This window comes from Electrophorus electricus, chromosome 15 (genome assembly GCF_041902795.1).
Source record: "Electrophorus electricus isolate QZ-2024a chromosome 15, ASM4190279v1, whole genome shotgun sequence".
Classification (NCBI taxonomy): Eukaryota; Metazoa; Chordata; class Actinopteri; order Gymnotiformes; family Gymnotidae; genus Electrophorus; species Electrophorus electricus.
The window spans coordinates 21,133,606-21,154,963 of NC_137511.1; positions in this window are offsets into that span (position 1 = coordinate 21,133,606).

Here is a 21,358-nt window from a genome sequence, read left to right on the forward strand (position 1 = left end):
AGATTGTGTTTTAGACTAAAATGTAATGCTTTATAAGAAGAATCTTATTTTGAAACTCTTTTCTTTACCTTTTTCACACTATGAAACAGCTTTCTATTCGCCTTAAACACTGTTTCAGGGCAAGAGCTTGTGTTTTCGACTAAAACGTAATGCTTTTTAAGAAGAATCCTTACTTTGAAACTCTGTTCTTTACCTTTTTAACAGTATGAAACAGCTTTGTATTTGCCTTAAACACTGTTTCAGGGCAAGAGATTGTGCTTTAGACTAAAAGGTAAAGCATTATAAGTTGAATCTTTACTTCGAAACTCTGTTCTTTACCTTTTTCACACTATGAAACAGCTTTCTATTCACCTTAAATACTGTTTCAGGGCAAGAGATTGTGCTTTGTACTAAAATTTAATGCATTATAAGAAGAATCTTTACTTTGAAACTGTCCATTACCTTTTTCACACTATGAAAGAGCTTTGTATTCGCCTTAAACACTGTTTCAGGGCAAGAGATTGTGCTTTAGACTAAAACGTAAAGCATTATAAGAAGAATCTTTACTTTGAAACTCTGTTCTTTACCTTTTTCACACTATGAAACAGCTTTCTATTCGCCTTAAACACTGTTTCAGGGCAAGAGATTGTGCTTTGTACTAAAATGTAATGCATTATGAGAAGAATCTTTACTTTGAAACTCTGTCCTTTACCTTTTTCACACTTTGAAACATCTTTATATTCACCTTAAACACTGTTTCAGGGCAATAGATTGTGCGATGGACTAAAATGTAATGCGTTATAAGAAGAATCTTTACTTTGAAACTGTCCATTACCTTTTTCATAATTTGAAACAGCTTTGCATTCACCTTAAACACTGTTTCAGGGCAAGAGATTGTGTTTTAGACTAAAATGTAATGCTTTATAAGAAGAATCTTATTTTGAAACTCTTTTCTTTACCTTTTTCACACTATGAAACAGCTTTCTATTCACCTTAAACACTGTTTCAGGGCAAGAGCTTGTGTTTTCGACTAAAAGGTAATGCTTTTTAAGAAGAATCCTTACTTTGAAACTCTGTGCCTTACCTTTTTCACACTATGAAACAGCTTTGTATTCACCTTAAACACTGTTTCAGGGCAAGAGATTGTGCTTTGTACTAAAATGTAATGCATTATAAGAAGAATCTTTACTTTGAAACTCTGTGCTTTACCTTTTTCACACTATGAAACAGCTTTGTATTCAACTTAAACATTGTTTCAGCGCAAGAGATTGTGCTTTGTACTAAAATGTATTGCATTATAAGAAAAATCTTAAATTGAAATTCTGTCCTTTACCTTTTTCACACTTTGAAACATCTTTATATTCACCTTAAACACTGTTTCAGGGCAATAGATTGTGCGATGGACTAAAATGTAATGCGTTATAAGAAGAATCTTTACTTTGAAACTGTCCATTACCTTTTTCATAATTTGAAACAGCTTTGTATTCGCCTTAAACACTGTTTCAGGGCAAGAGATTGTGTTTTAGACTAAAACGTAATGCTTTATATGAAGAATCTTATTTTGAAACTCTTTTCTTTACCTTTTTCACACTATGAAACAGCTTTGTATTCGCCTTAAACACTGTTTCAGTTCAAGAGATTGTGCTTTGGACTAAATTGTAATGCATTATAAGAAGATTCTTTACTTTGAAACTCTGTGCTTTACCTTTTTCACACTATGAAACAGCTTTGTATTCGACTTAAACATTGTTTCAGCGCAAGAGATTGTGCTTTGTACTAAAATGTATTGCATTATAAGAAAAATCTTAAATTGAAATTCTGTTCTTTACCTTTTTCACACTGTGAAACAATATTGTAATCGCCTTAAACACTGTTTCAGGGCAAGAGATTGTGTTTTCAACTAAAACGTAATGCTTTTTAAGAAGAATCCTTACTTTGAAACTCTGTTCTTTACCTTTTTCACAGTATGAAACAACTTTGTATTTGCCTTAAACACTGTTTCAGGGCAAGAGATTGTGTTTTCGACTAAAACGTAATGCTTTTTAAGAAGAATCCTTACTTTGAAACTCTGTTCTTTACCTTTTTCACACTATGAAACAGCTTTGTGTTCACCTTAAACACTGTTTCAGGGCAAGATATTGTGCTTTGGACTAAATTGTAATGCATTATAAGAAGAATCTTTACTTTGAAACTCTGTTCTTTACCTTTTTCACACTATGAAACAGCTTTCTATTCGCCTTAAACACTGTTTCAGGGCAAGAGATTGTGCTTTGTACTAAAATGTAATGCATTATGAGAAGAATCTTTACTTTGAAACTCTGTCCTTTACCTTTTTCACACTTTGAAACATCTTTATATTCGCCTTAAACACTGTTTCAGGGCAATAGATTGTGCGATGGACTAAAATGTAATGCGTTATAAGAAGAATCTTTACTTTGAAACTGTCCATTACCTTTTTCATAATTTGAAACAGCTTTGCATTCACCTTAAACACTGTTTCAGGGCAAGAGATTGTGTTTTAGACTAAAATGTAATGCTTTATAAGAAGAATCTTATTTTGAAACTCTTTTCTTTACCTTTTTCACACTATGAAACAGCTTTCTATTCACCTTAAACACTGTTTCAGGGCAAGAGCTTGTGTTTTCGACTAAAAGGTAATGCTTTTTAAGAAGAATCCTTACTTTGAAACTCTGTGCCTTACCTTTTTCACACTATGAAACAGCTTTGTATTCACCTTAAACACTGTTTCAGGGCAAGAGATTGTGCTTTGTACTAAAATGTAATGCATTATAAGAAGAATCTTTACTTTGAAACTCTGTGCTTTACCTTTTTCACACTATGAAACAGCTTTGTATTCAACTTAAACATTGTTTCAGCGCAAGAGATTGTGCTTTGTACTAAAATGTATTGCATTATAAGAAAAATCTTAAATTGAAATTCTGTCCTTTACCTTTTTCACACTTTGAAACATCTTTATATTCACCTTAAACACTGTTTCAGGGCAATAGATTGTGCGATGGACTAAAATGTAATGCGTTATAAGAAGAATCTTTACTTTGAAACTGTCCATTACCTTTTTCATAATTTGAAACAGCTTTGTATTCGCCTTAAACACTGTTTCAGGGCAAGAGATTGTGTTTTAGACTAAAACGTAATGCTTTATATGAAGAATCTTATTTTGAAACTCTTTTCTTTACCTTTTTCACACTATGAAACAGCTTTGTATTCGACTTAAACATTGTTTCAGCGCAAGAGATTGTGCTTTGTACTAAAATGTATTGCATTATAAGAAAAATCTTAAATTGAAATTCTGTTCTTTACCTTTTTCACACTGTGAAACAATATTGTAATCGCCTTAAACACTGTTTCAGGGCAAGAGATTGTGTTTTCAACTAAAACGTAATGCTTTTTAAGAAGAATCCTTACTTTGAAACTCTGTTCTTTACCTTTTTCACAGTATGAAACAGCTTTGTATTTGCCTTAAACACTGTTTCAGGGCAAGAGATTGTGTTTTCGACTAAAACGTAATGCTTTTTAAGAAGAATCCTTACTTTGAAACTCTGTTCTTTACCTTTTTCACACTATGAAACAGCTTTGTGTTTGCCTTAAACACTGTTTCAGGGCAAGAGATTGTGCTTTGGACTAAATTGTAATGCATTATAAGAAGAATCTTTACTTTGAAACTCTGTGCTTTACCTTTTTCACACTATGAAACAGCTTTCTATTCGCCTTAAACACTGTTTCAGGGCAAGAGATTGTGCTTTGTACTAAAATGTAATGCATTATGAGAAGAATCTTTACTTTGAAACTCTGTCCTTTACCTTTTTCACATTTGAAACATCTTTATATTCACCTTAAACACTGTTTCAGGGCAATAGATTGTGCGATGGACTAAAATGTAATGCGTTATAAGAAGAATCTTTACTTTGAAACTGTCCATTACCTTTTTCATAATTTGAAACAGCTTTGCATTCACCTTAAACACTGTTTCAGGGCAAGAGATTGTGTTTTAGACTAAAATGTAATGCTTTATAAGAAGAATCTTATTTTGAAACTCTTTTCTTTACCTTTTTCACACTATGAAACAGCTTTCTATTCGCCTTAAACACTGTTTCAGGGCAAGAGCTTGTGTTTTCGACTAAAACGTAATGCTTTTTAAGAAGAATCCTTACTTTGAAACTCTGTTCTTTACCTTTTTAACAGTATGAAACAGCTTTGTATTTGCCTTAAACACTGTTTCAGGGCAAGAGATTGTGCTTTAGACTAAAAGGTAAAGCATTATAAGTTGAATCTTTACTTCGAAACTCTGTTCTTTACCTTTTTCACACTATGAAACAGCTTTCTATTCACCTTAAATACTGTTTCAGGGCAAGAGATTGTGCTTTGTACTAAAATTTAATGCATTATAAGAAGAATCTTTACTTTGAAACTGTCCATTACCTTTTTCACACTATGAAAGAGCTTTGTATTCACCTTAAACACTGTTTCAGGGCAAGAGATTGTGCTTTGTACTAAAATGTAATGCATTATAAGAAGAATCTTTACTTTGAAACTCTGTGCCTTACCTTTTTCACACTATGAAACAGCTTTGTATTCACCTTAAACACTGTTTCAGGGCAAGAGATTGTGCTTTGTACTAAAATGTAATGCATTATAAGAAGAATCTTTACTTTGAAACTCTGTGCCTTACCTTTTTCACACTATGAAACAGCTTTGTATTCAACTTAAACATTGTTTCAGCGCAAGAGATTGTGCTTTGTACTAAAATGTATTGCATTATAAGAAAAATCTTAAATTGAAATTCTGTCCTTTACCTTTTTCACACTTTGAAACATCTTTATATTCACCTTAAACACTGTTTCAGGGCAATAGATTATGCGATGGACTAAAATGTAATGCGTTATAAGAAGAATCTTTACTTTGAAACTGTCCATTACCTTTTTCATAATTTGAAACAGCTTTGTATTCACCTTAAACACTGTTTCAGGGCAAGAGTTTGTGTTTTAGACTAAAACGTAATGCTTTATATGAAGAATCTTATTTAGAAACTCTTTTCTTTACCTTTTTCACACTATGAAACAGCTTTGTATTCGCCTTAAACACTGTTTCAGTTCAAGAGATTGTGCTTTGGACTAAATTGTAATGCATTATAAGAAGAATCTTTACTTTGAAACTCTGTGCTTTACCTTTTTCACACTATGAAACAGCTTTGTATTCGACTTAAACATTGTTTCAGCGCAAGAGATTGTGCTTTGTACTAAAATGTATTGCATTATAAGAAAAATATTAAATTGAAATTCTGTTCTTTACCTTTTTCACACTGTGAAACAATATTGTAATCGCCTTAAACACTGTTTCAGGGCAAGAGATTGTGTTTTCAACTAAAACGTAATGCTTTTTAAGAAGAATCCTTACTTTGAAACTCTGTTCTTTACCTTTTTCACAGTATGAAACAGCTTTGTATTTGCCTTAAACACTGTTTCAGGGCAAGAGATTGTGTTTTCGACTAAAACGTAATGCTTTTTAAGAAGAACCCTTACTTTGAAACTCTGTTCTTTACCTTTTTCACACTATGAAACAGCTTTGTGTTCGCCTTAAACACTGTTTCAGGGCAAGAGATTGTGCTTTGGACTAAATTGTAATGCATTATAAGAAGAATCTTTACTTTGAAACTCTGTGCTTTACCTTTTTCACACTATGAAACAGCTTTCTATTCGCCTTAAACACTGTTTCAGGGCAAGAGATTGTGCTTTGTACTAAAATGTAATGCATTATGAGAAGAATCTTTACTTTGAAACTCTGTCCTTTACCTTTTTCACACTTTGAAACATCTTTATATTCACCTTAAACACTGTTTCAGGGCAATAGATTGTGCGATGGACTAAAATGTTATGCGTTATAAGAAGAATCTTTACTTTGAAACTGTCCATTACCTTTTTCATAATTTGAAACAGCTTTGCATTCACCTTAAACACTGTTTCAGGGCAAGAGATTGTGTTTTAGACTAAAATGTAATGCTTTATAAGAAGAATCTTATTTTGAAACTCTTTTCTTTACCTTTTTCACACTATGAAACAGCTTTCTATTCGCCTTAAACACTGTTTCAGGGCAAGAGCTTGTGTTTTCGACTAAAACGTAATGCTTTTTAAGAAGAATCCTTACTTTGAAACTCTGTTCTTTACCTTTTTAACAGTATGAAACAGCTTTGTATTTGCCTTAAACACTGTTTCAGGGCAAGAGATTGTGCTTTAGACTAAAAGGTAAAGCATTATAAGTTGAATCTTTACTTCGAAACTCTGTTCTTTACCTTTTTCACACTATGAAACAGCTTTCTATTCACCTTAAATACTGTTTCAGGGCAAGAGATTGTGCTTTGTACTAAAATTTAATGCATTATAAGAAGAATCTTTACTTTGAAACTGTCCATTACCTTTTTCACACTATGAAAGAGCTTTGTATTCACGTTAAACACTGTTTCAGGGCAAGAGATTGTGCTTTGTACTAAAATGTAATGCATTATAAGAAGAATCTTTACTTTGAAACTCTGTGCCTTACCTTTTTCACACTATGAAACAGCTTTGTATTCACCTTAAACACTGTTTCAGGGCAAGAGATTGTGCTTTGTACTAAAATGTAATGCATTATAAGAAGAATCTTTACTTTGAAACTCTGTGCTTTACCTTTTTCACACTATGAAACAGCTTTGTATTCAACTTAAACATTGTTTCAGCGCAAGAGATTGTGCTTTGTACTAAAATGTATTGCATTATAAGAAAAATCTTAAATTGAAATTCTGTCCTTTACCTTTTTCACACTGTGAAACAATATAGTAATCACCTTAAACACTGTTTCAGGGCAAGAGATTGTGTTTTCGACTAAAACGTAATGCTTTTTAAGAAGAATCCTTACTTTGAAACTCTGTTCTTTACCTTTTTCACACTATGAAACAGCTTTATATTCGCCTTAAACACTGTTTCAGGGCAAGAGATTGTGCTTTAGACTAAAAGGTAAAGCATTATAAGAAGAATCTTTACTTCGAAACTCTGTTCTTTACCTTTTTCACACTATGAAACAGCTTTGTGTTCGCCTTAAACACTGTTTCAGGGCAAGAGATTGTGCTTTGGACTAAATTGTAATGCATTATAAGAAGAATCTTTACTTTGAAACTCTGTGCTTTACCTTTTTCACACTATGAAACAGCTTTCTATTCGCCTTAAACACTGTTTCAGGGCAAGAGATTGTGCTTTGTACTAAAATGTAATGCATTATGAGAAGAATCTTTACTTTGAAACTCTGTCCTTTACCTTTTTCACACTTTGAAACATCTTTATATTCACCTTAAACACTGTTTCAGGGCAATAGATTGTGCGATGGACTAAAATGTTATGCGTTATAAGAAGAATCTTTACTTTGAAACTGTCCATTACCTTTTTCATAATTTGAAACAGCTTTGCATTCACCTTAAACACTGTTTCAGGGCAAGAGATTGTGTTTTAGACTAAAATGTAATGCTTTATAAGAAGAATCTTATTTTGAAACTCTTTTCTTTACCTTTTTCACACTATGAAACAGCTTTCTATTCGCCTTAAACACTGTTTCAGGGCAATGAGCTTGTGTTTTCGACTAAAACTTAATGCTTTTTAAGAAGAATCCTTACTTTGAAACTCTGTTCTTTACCTTTTTAACAGTATGAAACAGCTTTGTATTTGCCTTAAACACTGTTTCAGGGCAAGAGATTGTGCTTTAGACTAAAAGGTAAAGCATTATAAGTTGAATCTTTACTTCGAAACTGTTCTTTACCTTTTTCACACTATGAAACAGCTTTCTATTCACCTTAAATACTGTTTCAGGGCAAGAGATTGTGCTTTGTACTAAAATTTAATGCATTATAAGAAGAATCTTTACTTTGAAACTGTCCATTACCTTTTTCACACTATGAAAGAGCTTTGTATTCACCTTAAACACTGTTTCAGGGCAAGAGATTGTGCTTTGTACTAAAATGTAATGCATTATAAGAAGAATCTTTACTTTGAAACTCTGTGCCTTACCTTTTTCACACTATGAAACAGCTTTGTATTCAACTTAAACATTGTTTCAGCGCAAGAGATTGTGCTTTGTACTAAAATGTATTGCATTATAAGAAAAATCTTAAATTGAAATTCTGTCCTTTACCTTTTTCACACTTTGAAACATCTTTATATTCACCTTAAACACTGTTTCAGGGCAATAGATTATGCGATGGACTAAAATGTAATGCGTTATAAGAAGAATCTTTACTTTGAAACTGTCCATTACCTTTTTCATAATTTGAAACAGCTTTGTATTCACCTTAAACACTGTTTCAGGGCAAGAGATTGTGTTTTAGACTAAAACGTAATGCTTTATATGAAGAATCTTATTTTGAAACTCTTTTCTTTACCTTTTTCACACTATGAAACAGCTTTGTATTCGCCTTAAACACTGTTTCAGTTCAAGAGATTGTGCTTTGGACTAAATTGTAATGCATTATAAGAAGAATCTTTACTTTGAAACTCTGTGCTTTACCTTTTTCACACTATGAAACAGCTTTGTATTCGACTTAAACATTGTTTCAGCGCAAGAGATTGTGCTTTGTACTAAAATGTATTGCATTATAAGAAAAATATTAAATTGAAATTCTGTTCTTTACCTTTTTCACACTGTGAAACAATATAGTAATCACCTTAAACACTGTTTCAGGGCAAGAGATTGTGTTTTCGACTAAAACGTAATGCTTTTTAAGAAGAATCCTTACTTTGAAACTCTGTTCTTTACCTTTTTCACACTATGAAACAGCTTTATATTCGCCTTAAACACTGTTTCAGGGCAAGAGATTGTGCTTTAGACTAAAAGGTAAAGCATTATAAGAAGAATCTTTACTTCGAAACTCTGTTCTTTACCTTTTTCACACTATGAAACAGCTTTGTATTCAACTTAAACATTGTTTCAGCGCAAGAGATTGTGCTTTGTACTAAAATGTATTGCATTATAAGAAAAATCTTAAATTGAAATTCTGTTCTTTACCTTTTTCACACTGTGAAACAATATTGTAATCGCCTTAAACACTGTTTCAGGGCAAGAGATTGTGTTTTCAACTAAAACGTAATGCTTTTTAAGAAGAATCCTTACTTTGAAACTCTGTTCTTTACCTTTTTCACAGTATGAAACAGCTTTGTATTTGCCTTAAACACTGTTTCAGGGCAAGAGATTGTGTTTTCGACTAAAACGTAATGCTTTTTAAGAAGAACCCTTACTTTGAAACTCTGTTCTTTACCTTTTTCACACTATGAAACAGCTTTGTGTTCGCCTTAAACACTGTTTCAGGGCAAGAGATTGTGCTTTGGACTAAATTGTAATGCATTATAAGAAGAATCTTTACTTTGAAACTCTGTGCTTTACCTTTTTCACACTATGAAACAGCTTTCTATTCGCCTTAAACACTGTTTCAGGGCAAGAGATTGTGCTTTAGACTAAAAGGTAAAGCATTATAAGTTGAATCTTTACTTCGAAACTCTGTTCTTTACCTTTTTCACACTATGAAACAGCATTCTATTCACCTTAAATACTGTTTCAGGGCAAGAGATTGTGCTTTGTACTAAAATTTAATGCATTATAAGAAGAATCTTTACATTGAAACTGTCCATTACCTTTTTCACACTATGAAAGAGCTTTGTATTCACGTTAAACACTGTTTCAGGGCAAGAGATTGTGCTTTGTACTAAAATGTAATGCATTATAAGAAGAATCTTTACTTTGAAACTCTGTGCCTTACCTTTTTCACACTATGAAACAGCTTTGTATTCACCTTAAACACTGTTTCAGGGCAAGAGATTGTGCTTTGTACTAAAATGTAATGCATTATAAGAAGAATCTTTACTTTGAAACTCTGTGCTTTACCTTTTTCACACTATGAAACAGCTTTGTATTCAACTTAAACATTGTTTCAGCGCAAGAGATTGTGCTTTGTACTAAAATGTATTGCATTATAAGAAAAATCTTAAATTGAAATTCTGTCCTTTACCTTTTTCACACTTTGAAACATCTTTATATTCACCTTAAACACTGTTTCAGGGCAATAGATTGTGCGATGGACTAAAATGTAATGCGTTATAAGAAGAATCTTTACTTTGAAACTGTCCATTACCTTTTTCATAATTTGAAACAGCTTTGTATTCGCCTTAAACACTGTTTCAGGGCAAGAGATTGTGTTTTAGACTAAAACGTAATGCTTTATATGAAGAATCTTATTTTGAAACTCTTTTCTTTACCTTTTTCACACTATGAAACAGCTTTGTATTCGACTTAAACATTGTTTCAGCGCAAGAGATTGTGCTTTGTACTAAAATGTATTGCATTATAAGAAAAATCTTAAATTGAAATTCTGTTCTTTACCTTTTTCACACTGTGAAACAATATTGTAATCGCCTTAAACACTGTTTCAGGGCAAGAGATTGTGTTTTCAACTAAAACGTAATGCTTTTTAAGAAGAATCCTTACTTTGAAACTCTGTTCTTTACCTTTTTCACAGTATGAAACAGCTTTGTATTTGCCTTAAACACTGTTTCAGGGCAAGAGATTGTGTTTTCGACTAAAACGTAATGCTTTTTAAGAAGAATCCTTACTTTGAAACTCTGTTCTTTACCTTTTTCACACTATGAAACAGCTTTGTGTTTGCCTTAAACACTGTTTCAGGGCAAGAGATTGTGCTTTGGACTAAATTGTAATGCATTATAAGAAGAATCTTTACTTTGAAACTCTGTGCTTTACCTTTTTCACACTATGAAACAGCTTTCTATTCGCCTTAAACACTGTTTCAGGGCAAGAGATTGTGCTTTGTACTAAAATGTAATGCATTATGAGAAGAATCTTTACTTTGAAACTCTGTCCTTTACCTTTTTCACATTTGAAACATCTTTATATTCACCTTAAACACTGTTTCAGGGCAATAGATTGTGCGATGGACTAAAATGTAATGCGTTATAAGAAGAATCTTTACTTTGAAACTGTCCATTACCTTTTTCATAATTTGAAACAGCTTTGCATTCACCTTAAACACTGTTTCAGGGCAAGAGATTGTGTTTTAGACTAAAATGTAATGCTTTATAAGAAGAATCTTATTTTGAAACTCTTTTCTTTACCTTTTTCACACTATGAAACAGCTTTCTATTCGCCTTAAACACTGTTTCAGGGCAAGAGCTTGTGTTTTCGACTAAAACGTAATGCTTTTTAAGAAGAATCCTTACTTTGAAACTCTGTTCTTTACCTTTTTAACAGTATGAAACAGCTTTGTATTTGCCTTAAACACTGTTTCAGGGCAAGAGATTGTGCTTTAGACTAAAAGGTAAAGCATTATAAGTTGAATCTTTACTTCGAAACTCTGTTCTTTACCTTTTTCACACTATGAAACAGCTTTCTATTCACCTTAAATACTGTTTCAGGGCAAGAGATTGTGCTTTGTACTAAAATTTAATGCATTATAAGAAGAATCTTTACTTTGAAACTGTCCATTACCTTTTTCACACTATGAAAGAGCTTTGTATTCACCTTAAACACTGTTTCAGGGCAAGAGATTGTGCTTTGTACTAAAATGTAATGCATTATAAGAAGAATCTTTACTTTGAAACTCTGTGCCTTACCTTTTTCACACTATGAAACAGCTTTGTATTCACCTTAAACACTGTTTCAGGGCAAGAGATTGTGCTTTGTACTAAAATGTAATGCATTATAAGAAGAATCTTTACTTTGAAACTCTGTGCCTTACCTTTTTCACACTATGAAACAGCTTTGTATTCAACTTAAACATTGTTTCAGCGCAAGAGATTGTGCTTTGTACTAAAATGTATTGCATTATAAGAAAAATCTTAAATTGAAATTCTGTCCTTTACCTTTTTCACACTTTGAAACATCTTTATATTCACCTTAAACACTGTTTCAGGGCAATAGATTATGCGATGGACTAAAATGTAATGCGTTATAAGAAGAATCTTTACTTTGAAACTGTCCATTACCTTTTTCATAATTTGAAACAGCTTTGTATTCACCTTAAACACTGTTTCAGGGCAAGAGATTGTGTTTTAGACTAAAACGTAATGCTTTATATGAAGAATCTTATTTAGAAACTCTTTTCTTTACCTTTTTCACACTATGAAACAGCTTTGTATTCGCCTTAAACACTGTTTCAGTTCAAGAGATTGTGCTTTGGACTAAATTGTAATGCATTATAAGAAGAATCTTTACTTTGAAACTCTGTGCTTTACCTTTTTCACACTATGAAACAGCTTTGTATTCGACTTAAACATTGTTTCAGCGCAAGAGATTGTGCTTTGTACTAAAATGTATTGCATTATAAGAAAAATATTAAATTGAAATTCTGTTCTTTACCTTTTTCACACTGTGAAACAATATAGTAATCACCTTAAACACTGTTTCAGGGCAAGAGATTGTGTTTTCGACTAAAACGTAATGCTTTTTAAGAAGAATCCTTACTTTGAAACTCTGTTCTTTACCTTTTTCACACTATGAAACAGCTTTGTATTCACCTTAAACACTGTTTCAGGGCAAGAGATTGTGCTTTGTACTAAATTGTAATGCATTATAAGAAGAATCTTGACTTTGAAACTGTCCATTACCTTTTTCACACTATGAAAGAGCTTTGTGTTCACCTTAAACACTGTTTCAGGGCAAGAGATTGTGCTTTGTACTAAAATGTAATGCATTATAAGAAGAATCTTTACTTTGAAACTCTGTGCCTTACCTTTTTCACAGTATGAAACAGCTTTGTATTTGCCTTAAACACTGTTTCAGGGAAAGAGATTGTGTTTTCGACTAAAACGTAATGCTTTTTAAGAAGAATCCTTACTTTGAAACTCTGTTCTTTACCTTTTTCACACTATGAAACAGCTTTATATTCGCCTTAAACACTGTTTCAGGGCAAGAGATTGTGCTTTAGACTAAAACGTAAAGCATTATAAGAAGAATCTTTACTTTGAAACTCTGTTCTTTACCTTTTTCACACTATGAAACAGCTTTCTATTCGCCTTAAACACTGTTTCAGGGCAAGAGATTGTGCTTTGTACTAAAATGTAATGCATTATGAGAAGAATCTTTACTTTGAAACTCTGTCCTTTACCTTTTTCACACTTTGAAACATCTTTATATTCACCTTAAACACTGTTTCAGGGCAATAGATTGTGCGATGGACTAAAATGTAATGCGTTATAAGAAGAATCTTTACTTTGAAACTGTCCATTACCTTTTTCATAATTTGAAACAGCTTTGCATTCACCTTAAACACTGTTTCAGGGCAAGAGATTGTGTTTTAGACTAAAATGTAATGCTTTATAAGAAGAATCTTATTTTGAAACTCTTTTCTTTACCTTTTTCACACTATGAAACAGCTTTCTATTCGCCTTAAACACTGTTTCAGGGCAAGAGCTAGGGTTTTCGACTAAAACGTAATGCTTTTTAAGAAGAATCCTTACTTTGAAACTCTGTGCCTTACCTTTTTCACACTATGAAACAGCTTTGTATTCACCTTAAACACTGTTTCAGGGCAAGAGATTGTGCTTTGTACTAAAATGTAATGCATTATAAGAAGAATCTTTACTTTGAAACTCTGTGCTTTACCTTTTTCACACTATGAAACAGCTTTGTATTCAACTTAAACATTGTTTCAGCGCAAGAGATTGTGCTTTGTACTAAAATGTATTGCATTATAAGAAAAATCTTAAATTGAAATTCTGTCCTTTACCTTTTTCACACTTTGAAACATCTTTATATTCACCTTAAACACTGTTTCAGGGCAATAGATTGTGCGATGGACTAAAATGTAATGCGTTATAAGAAGAATCTTTACTTTGAAACTGTCCATTACCTTTTTCATAATTTGAAACAGCTTTGTATTCGCCTTAAACACTGTTTCAGGGCAAGAGATTGTGTTTTAGACTAAAACGTAATGCTTTATATGAAGAATCTTATTTTGAAACTCTTTTCTTTACCTTTTTCACACTAAGAAACAGCTTTGTATTCGCCTTAAACACTGTTTCAGTTCAAGAGATTGTGCTTTGGACTAAATTGTAATGCATTATAAGAAGATTCTTTACTTTGAAACTCTGTGCTTTACCTTTTTCACACTATGAAACAGCTTTGTATTCGACTTAAACATTGTTTCAGCGCAAGAGATTGTGCTTTTTACTAAAATGTATTGCATTATAAGAAAAATCTTAAATTGAAATTCTGTTCTTTACCTTTTTCACACTGTGAAACAATATTGTAATCGCCTTAAACACTGTTTCAGGGCAAGAGATTGTGTTTTCAACTAAAACGTAATGCTTTTTAAGAAGAATCCTTACTTTGAAACTCTGTTCTTTACCTTTTTCACAGTATGAAACAGCTTTGTATTTGCCTTAAACACTGTTTCAGGGCAAGAGATTGTGTTTTCGACTAAAACGTAATGCTTTTTAAGAAGAACCCTTACTTTGAAACTCTGTTCTTTACCTTTTTCACACTATGAAACAGCTTTGTGTTCGCCTTAAACACTGTTTCAGGGCAAGAGATTGTGCTTTGGACTAAATTGTAATGCATTATAAGAAGAATCTTTACTTTGAAACTCTGTGCTTTACCTTTTTCACACTATGAAACAGCTTTCTATTCGCCTTAAACACTGTTTCAGGGCAAGAGATTGTGCTTTGTACTAAAATGTAATGCATTATGAGAAGAATCTTTACTTTGAAACTCTGTCCTTTACCTTTTTCACACTTTGAAACATCTTTATATTCACCTTAAACACTGTTTCAGGGCAATAGATTGTGCGATGGACTAAAATGTTATGCGTTATAAGAAGAATCTTTACTTTGAAACTGTCCATTACCTTTTTCATAATTTGAAACAGCTTTGCATTCACCTTAAACACTGTTTCAGGGCAAGAGATTGTGTTTTAGACTAAAATGTAATGCTTTATAAGAAGAATCTTATTTTGAAACTCTTTTCTTTACCTTTTTCACACTATGAAACAGCTTTCTATTCGCCTTAAACACTGTTTCAGGGCAAGAGCTTGTGTTTTCGACTAAAACGTAATGCTTTTTAAGAAGAATCCTTACTTTGAAACTCTGTTCTTTACCTTTTTAACAGTATGAAACAGCTTTGTATTTGCCTTAAACACTGTTTCAGGGCAAGAGATTGTGCTTTAGACTAAAAGGTAAAGCATTATAAGTTGAATCTTTACTTCGAAACTCTGTTCTTTACCTTTTTCACACTATGAAACAGCTTTCTATTCACCTTAAATACTGTTTCAGGGCAAGAGATTGTGCTTTGTACTAAAATTTAATGCATTATAAGAAGAATCTTTACTTTGAAACTGTCCATTACCTTTTTCACACTATGAAAGAGCTTTGTATTCACCTTAAACACTGTTTCAGGGCAAGAGATTGTGCTTTGTACTAAAATGTAATGCATTATAAGAAGAATCTTTACTTTGAAACTCTGTGCCTTACCTTTTTCACACTATGAAACAGCTTTGTATTCACCTTAAACACTGTTTCAGGGCAAGAGATTGTGCTTTGTACTAAAATGTATTGCATTATAAGAAAAATCTTAAATTGAAATTCTGTCCTTTACCTTTTTCACACTTTGAAACATCTTTATATTCACCTTAAACACTGTTTCAGGGCAATAGATTATGCGATGGACTAAAATGTAATGCGTTATAAGAAGAATCTTTACTTTGAAACTGTCCATTACCTTTTTCATAATTTGAAACAGCTTTGTATTCACCTTAAACACTGTTTCAGGGCAAGAGATTGTGTTTTAGACTAAAACGTAATGCTTTATATGAAGAATCTTATTTTGAAACTCTTTTCTTTACCTTTTTCACACTATGAAACAGCTTTGTATTCGCCTTAAACACTGTTTCAGTTCAAGAGATTGTGCTTTGGACTAAATTGTAATGCATTATAAGAAGAATCTTTACTTTGAAACTCTGTGCTTTACCTTTTTCACACTATGAAACAGCTTTGTATTCGACTTAAACATTGTTTCAGCGCAAGAGATTGTGCTTTGTACTAAAATGTATTGCATTATAAGAAAAATATTAAATTGAAATTCTGTTCTTTACCTTTTTCACACTGTGAAACAATATAGTAATCACCTTAAACACTGTTTCAGGGCAAGAGATTGTGTTTTCGACTAAAACGTAATGCTTTTTAAGAAGAATCCTTACTTTGAAACTCTGTTCTTTACCTTTTTCACACTATGAAACAGCTTTATATTCGCCTTAAACACTGTTTCAGGGCAAGAGATTGTGCTTTAGACTAAAAGGTAAAGCATTATAAGAAGAATCTTTACTTCGAAACTCTGTTCTTTACCTTTTTCACACTATGAAACAGCTTTCTTTTCACCTTAAATACTGTTTCAGGGCAAGAGATTGTGCTTTGTATTAAAATGTAATGCGTTATAAGAAGAATCTTTACTTTGAAACTGTCCATTACCTTTTTCACACTATGAAACAGCTTTCTATTCGCCTTAAATACTGTTTCAGGGCAAGAGATTGTGCTTTGTACTAAAATGTATTGCATTATAAGAAAAATCTTAAATTGAAATTCTGTCCTTTACCTTTTTCACACTTTGAAACATCTTTATATTCACCTTAAACACTGTTTCAGGGCAATAGATTGTGCGATGGACTAAATTGTAATGCAATATAAGAAGAATCTTTACTTTGAAACTCTGTGCTTTACCTTTTTCATAATTTGAAACAGCTTTGTATTCGCCTTAAACACTGTTTCAGGGCAAGAGATTGTGTTTTAGACTAAAACGTAATGCTTTATAAGAAGAATCTTATTTTGAAACTCTTTTCTTTACCTTTTTCACACTATGAAACAGCTTTGTATTCGCCTTAAACACTGTTTCAGGGCAAGAGATTGTGCTTTGGACTAAATTGTAATGCAATATAAGAAGAATCTTTACTTTGAAACTCTGTGCTTTACATTTTTCATACTGTGAAACAATATTGTAATCGCCTTAAACACTGTTTCAGGGCAAGAGATTGTGTTTTCGACTAAAACGTAATGCTTTTTAAGAAGAATCCTTACTTTGAAACTCTGTTCTTTACCTTTTTCACAGTATGAAACAGCTTTATATTCACCTTAAACAATGTTTCAGGGCAAGAGATTGTGCTTTAGACTAAAACGTAAAGCATTATAAGAAGAATCTTTACTTTGAAACTCTGTCCTTTACCTTTTTAACACTTTGAAACATCTTTATATTCACCTTAAACACTGTTTCAGGGCAATAGATTGTGCGATGGACTAAAATGTAATGCGTTATAAGAAGAATCTTTACTTTGAAACTGTCCATTACCTTTTTCATAATTTGAAACAGCTTTGCATTCACCTTAAACACTGTTTCAGGGCAAGAGATTGTGTTTTAGACTAAAATGTAATGCTTTATAAGAAGAATCTTATTTTGAAACTCTTTTCTTTACCTTTTTCACACTATGAAACAGCTTTCTATTCGCCTTAAACACTGTTTCAGGGCAAGAGCTTGTGTTTTCGACTAAAACGTAATGCTTTTTAAGAAGAATCCTTACTTTGAAACTCTGTTCTTTACCTTTTTAACAGTATGAAACAGCTTTGTATTTGCCTTAAACACTGTTTCAGGGCAAGAGATTGTGCTTTAGACTAAAAGGTAAAGCATTATAAGTTGAATCTTTACTTCGAAACTCTGTTCTTTACCTTTTTCACACTATGAAACAGCTTTCTATTCACCTTAAATACTGTTTCAGGGCAAGAGATTGTGCTTTGTACTAAAATTTAATGCATTATAAGAAGAATCTTTACTTTGAAACTGTCCATTACCTTTTTCACACTATGAAAGAGCTTTGTATTCACCTTAAACACTGTTTCAGGGCAAGAGATTGTGCTTTGTACTAAAATGTAATGCATTATAAGAAGAATCTTTACTTTGAAACTCTGTGCCTTACCTTTTTCACACTATGAAACAGCTTTGTATTCACCTTAAACACTGTTTCAGGGCAAGAGATTGTGCTTTGTACTAAAATGTATTGCATTATAAGAAAAATCTTAAATTGAAATTCTGTCCTTTACCTTTTTCACACTTTGAAACATCTTTATATTCACCTTAAACACTGTTTCAGGGCAATAGATTATGCGATGGACTAAAATGTAATGCGTTATAAGAAGAATCTTTACTTTGAAACTGTCCATTACCTTTTTCATAATTTGAAACAGCTTTGTATTCACCTTAAACACTGTTTCAGGGCAAGAGATTGTGTTTTAGACTAAAACGTAATGCTTTATATGAAGAATCTTATTTTGAAACTCTTTTCTTTACCTTTTTCACACTATGAAACAGCTTTGTATTCGCCTTAAACACTGTTTCAGTTCAAGAGATTGTGCTTTGGACTAAATTGTAATGCATTATAAGAAGAATCTTTACTTTGAAACTCTGTGCTTTACCTTTTTCACACTATGAAACAGCTTTGTATTCGACTTAAACATTGTTTCAGCGCAAGAGATTGTGCTTTGTACTAAAATGTATTGCATTATAAGAAAAATATTAAATTGAAATTCTGTTCTTTACCTTTTTCACACTGTGAAACAATATAGTAATCACCTTAAACACTGTTTCAGGGCAAGAGATTGTGTTTTCGACTAAAACGTAATGCTTTTTAAGAAGAATCCTTACTTTGAAACTCTGTTCTTTACCTTTTTCACACTATGAAACAGCTTTATATTCGCCTTAAACACTGTTTCAGGGCAAGAGATTGTGCTTTAGACTAAAAGGTAAAGCATTATAAGAAGAATCTTTACTTCAAAACTCTGTTCTTTACCTTTTTCACACTATGAAACAGCTTTCTTTTCACCTTAAATACTGTTTCAGGGCAAGAGATTGTGCTTTGTATTAAAATGTAATGCGTTATAAGAAGAATCTTTACTTTGAAACTGTCCATTACCTTTTTCACACTATGAAACAGCTTTCTATTCGCCTTAAATACTGTTTCAGGGCAAGAGATTGTGCTTTGTACTAAAATGTATTGCATTATAAGAAAAATCTTAAATTGAAATTCTGTCCTTTACCTTTTTCACACTTTGAAACATCTTTATATTCACCTTAAACACTGTTTCAGGGCAATAGATTGTGCGATGGACTAAATTGTAATGCAATATAAGAAGAATCTTTACTTTGAAACTCTGTGCTTTACCTTTTTCATAATTTGAAACAGCTTTGTATTCGCCTTAAACACTGTTTCAGGGCAAGAGATTGTGTTTTAGACTAAAACGTAATGCTTTATAAGAAGAATCTTATTTTGAAACTCTTTTCTTTACCTTTTTCACACTATGAAACAGCTTTGTATTCGCCTTAAACACTGTTTCAGGGCAAGAGATTGTGCTTTGGACTAAATTGTAATGCAATATAAGAAGAATCTTTACTTTGAAACTCTGTGCTTTACCTTTTTCATACTGTGAAACAATATTGTAATCGCCTTAAACACTGTTTCAGGGCAAGAGATTGTGTTTTCGACTAAAACGTAATGCTTTTTAAGAAGAATCCTTACTTTGAAACTCTGTTCTTTACCTTTTTCACAGTATGAAACAGCTTTATATTCACCTTAAACAATGTTTCAGGGCAAGAGATTGTGCTTTAGACTAAAACGTAAAGCATTATAAGAAGAATCTTTACTTTGAAACTCTGTCCTTTACCTTTTTAACACTTTGAAACATCTTTATATTCACCTTAAACACTGTTTCAGGGCAATAGATTGTGCGATGGACTAAAATGTAATGCGTTATAAGAAGAATCTTTACTTTGAAACTGTCCATTACCTTTTTCATAATTTGAAACAGCTTTGCATTCACCTTAAACACTGTTTCAGGGCAAGAGATTGTGTTTTAGACTAAAATGTAATGCTTTATAAGAAGAATCTTATTTTGAAACTCTTTTCTTTACCTTTTTCACACTATGAAACAGCTTTCTATTCGCCTTAAACACTGTTTCAGGGCAAGAGCTTGTGTTTTCGACTAAAACGTAATGCTTTTTAAGAAGAATCCTTACTTTGAAACTCTGTTCTTTACCTTTTTAACAGTATGAAACAGCTTTGTATTCGCCTTAAACACTGTTTCAGGGCAAGAGATTGTGCTTTAGACTAAAATGTAATGCATTATAAGAAGAATCTTTACTTTGAAACTCTGTGCTTTACCTTTTTCACACTATGAAACAGCTTTGTATTCAACTTAAACATTGTTTCAGCGCAAGAGATTGTGCTTTGTACTAAAATGTATTGCATTATAAGAAAAATCTTAAATTGAAATTCTGTCCTTTACCTTTTTCATACTTTGAAACATCTTTATATTCACCTTAAACACTGTTTCAGGGCAAGAGATTGTGCTTTGTACTAAAATGTAATGCTTTTTAAGAAGAATCCTTACTTTGAAATTCTGTCCTTTACCTTTTTCACACTGTGAAACAATATAGTAATCACCTTAAACACTGTTTCAGGGCAAGAGATTGTGTTTTCGACTAAAACGTAATGCTTTTTAAGAAGAATCCTTACTTTGAAACTCTGTTCTTTACCTTTTTCACACTATGAAACAGCTTTATATTCGCCTTAAACACTGTTTCAGGGCAAGAGATTGTGCTTTAGACTAAAAGGTAAAGCATTATAAGAAGAATCTTTACTTCGAAACTCTGTTCTTTACCTTTTTCACACTATGAAACAGCTTTGTGTTCGCCTTAAACACTGTTTCAGGGCAAGAGATTGTGCTTTGGACTAAATTGTAATGCATTATAAGAAGAATCTTTACTTTGAAACTCTGTGCTTTACCTTTTTCACACTATGAAACAGCTTTCTATTCGCCTTAAACACTGTTTCAGGGCAAGAGATTGTGCTTTGTACTAAAATGTAATGCATTATGAGAAGAATCTTTACTTTGAAACTCTGTCCTTTACCTTTTTCACACTTTGACACATCTTTATATTCACCTTAAACACTGTTTCAGGGCAATAGATTGTGCGATGGACTAAAATGTTATGCGTTATAAGAAGAATCTTTACTTTGAAACTGTCCATTACCTTTTTCATAATTTGAAACAGCTTTGCATTCACCTTAAACACTGTTTCAGGGCAAGAGATTGTGTTTTAGACTAAAATGTAATGCTTTATAAGAAGAATCTTATTTTGAAACTCTTTTCTTTACCTTTTTCACACTATGAAACAGCTTTCTATTCGCCTTAAACACTGTTTCAGGGCAATGAGCTTGTGTTTTCGACTAAAACTTAATGCTTTTTAAGAAGAATCCTTACTTTGAAACTCTGTTCTTTACCTTTTTAACAGTATGAAACAGCTT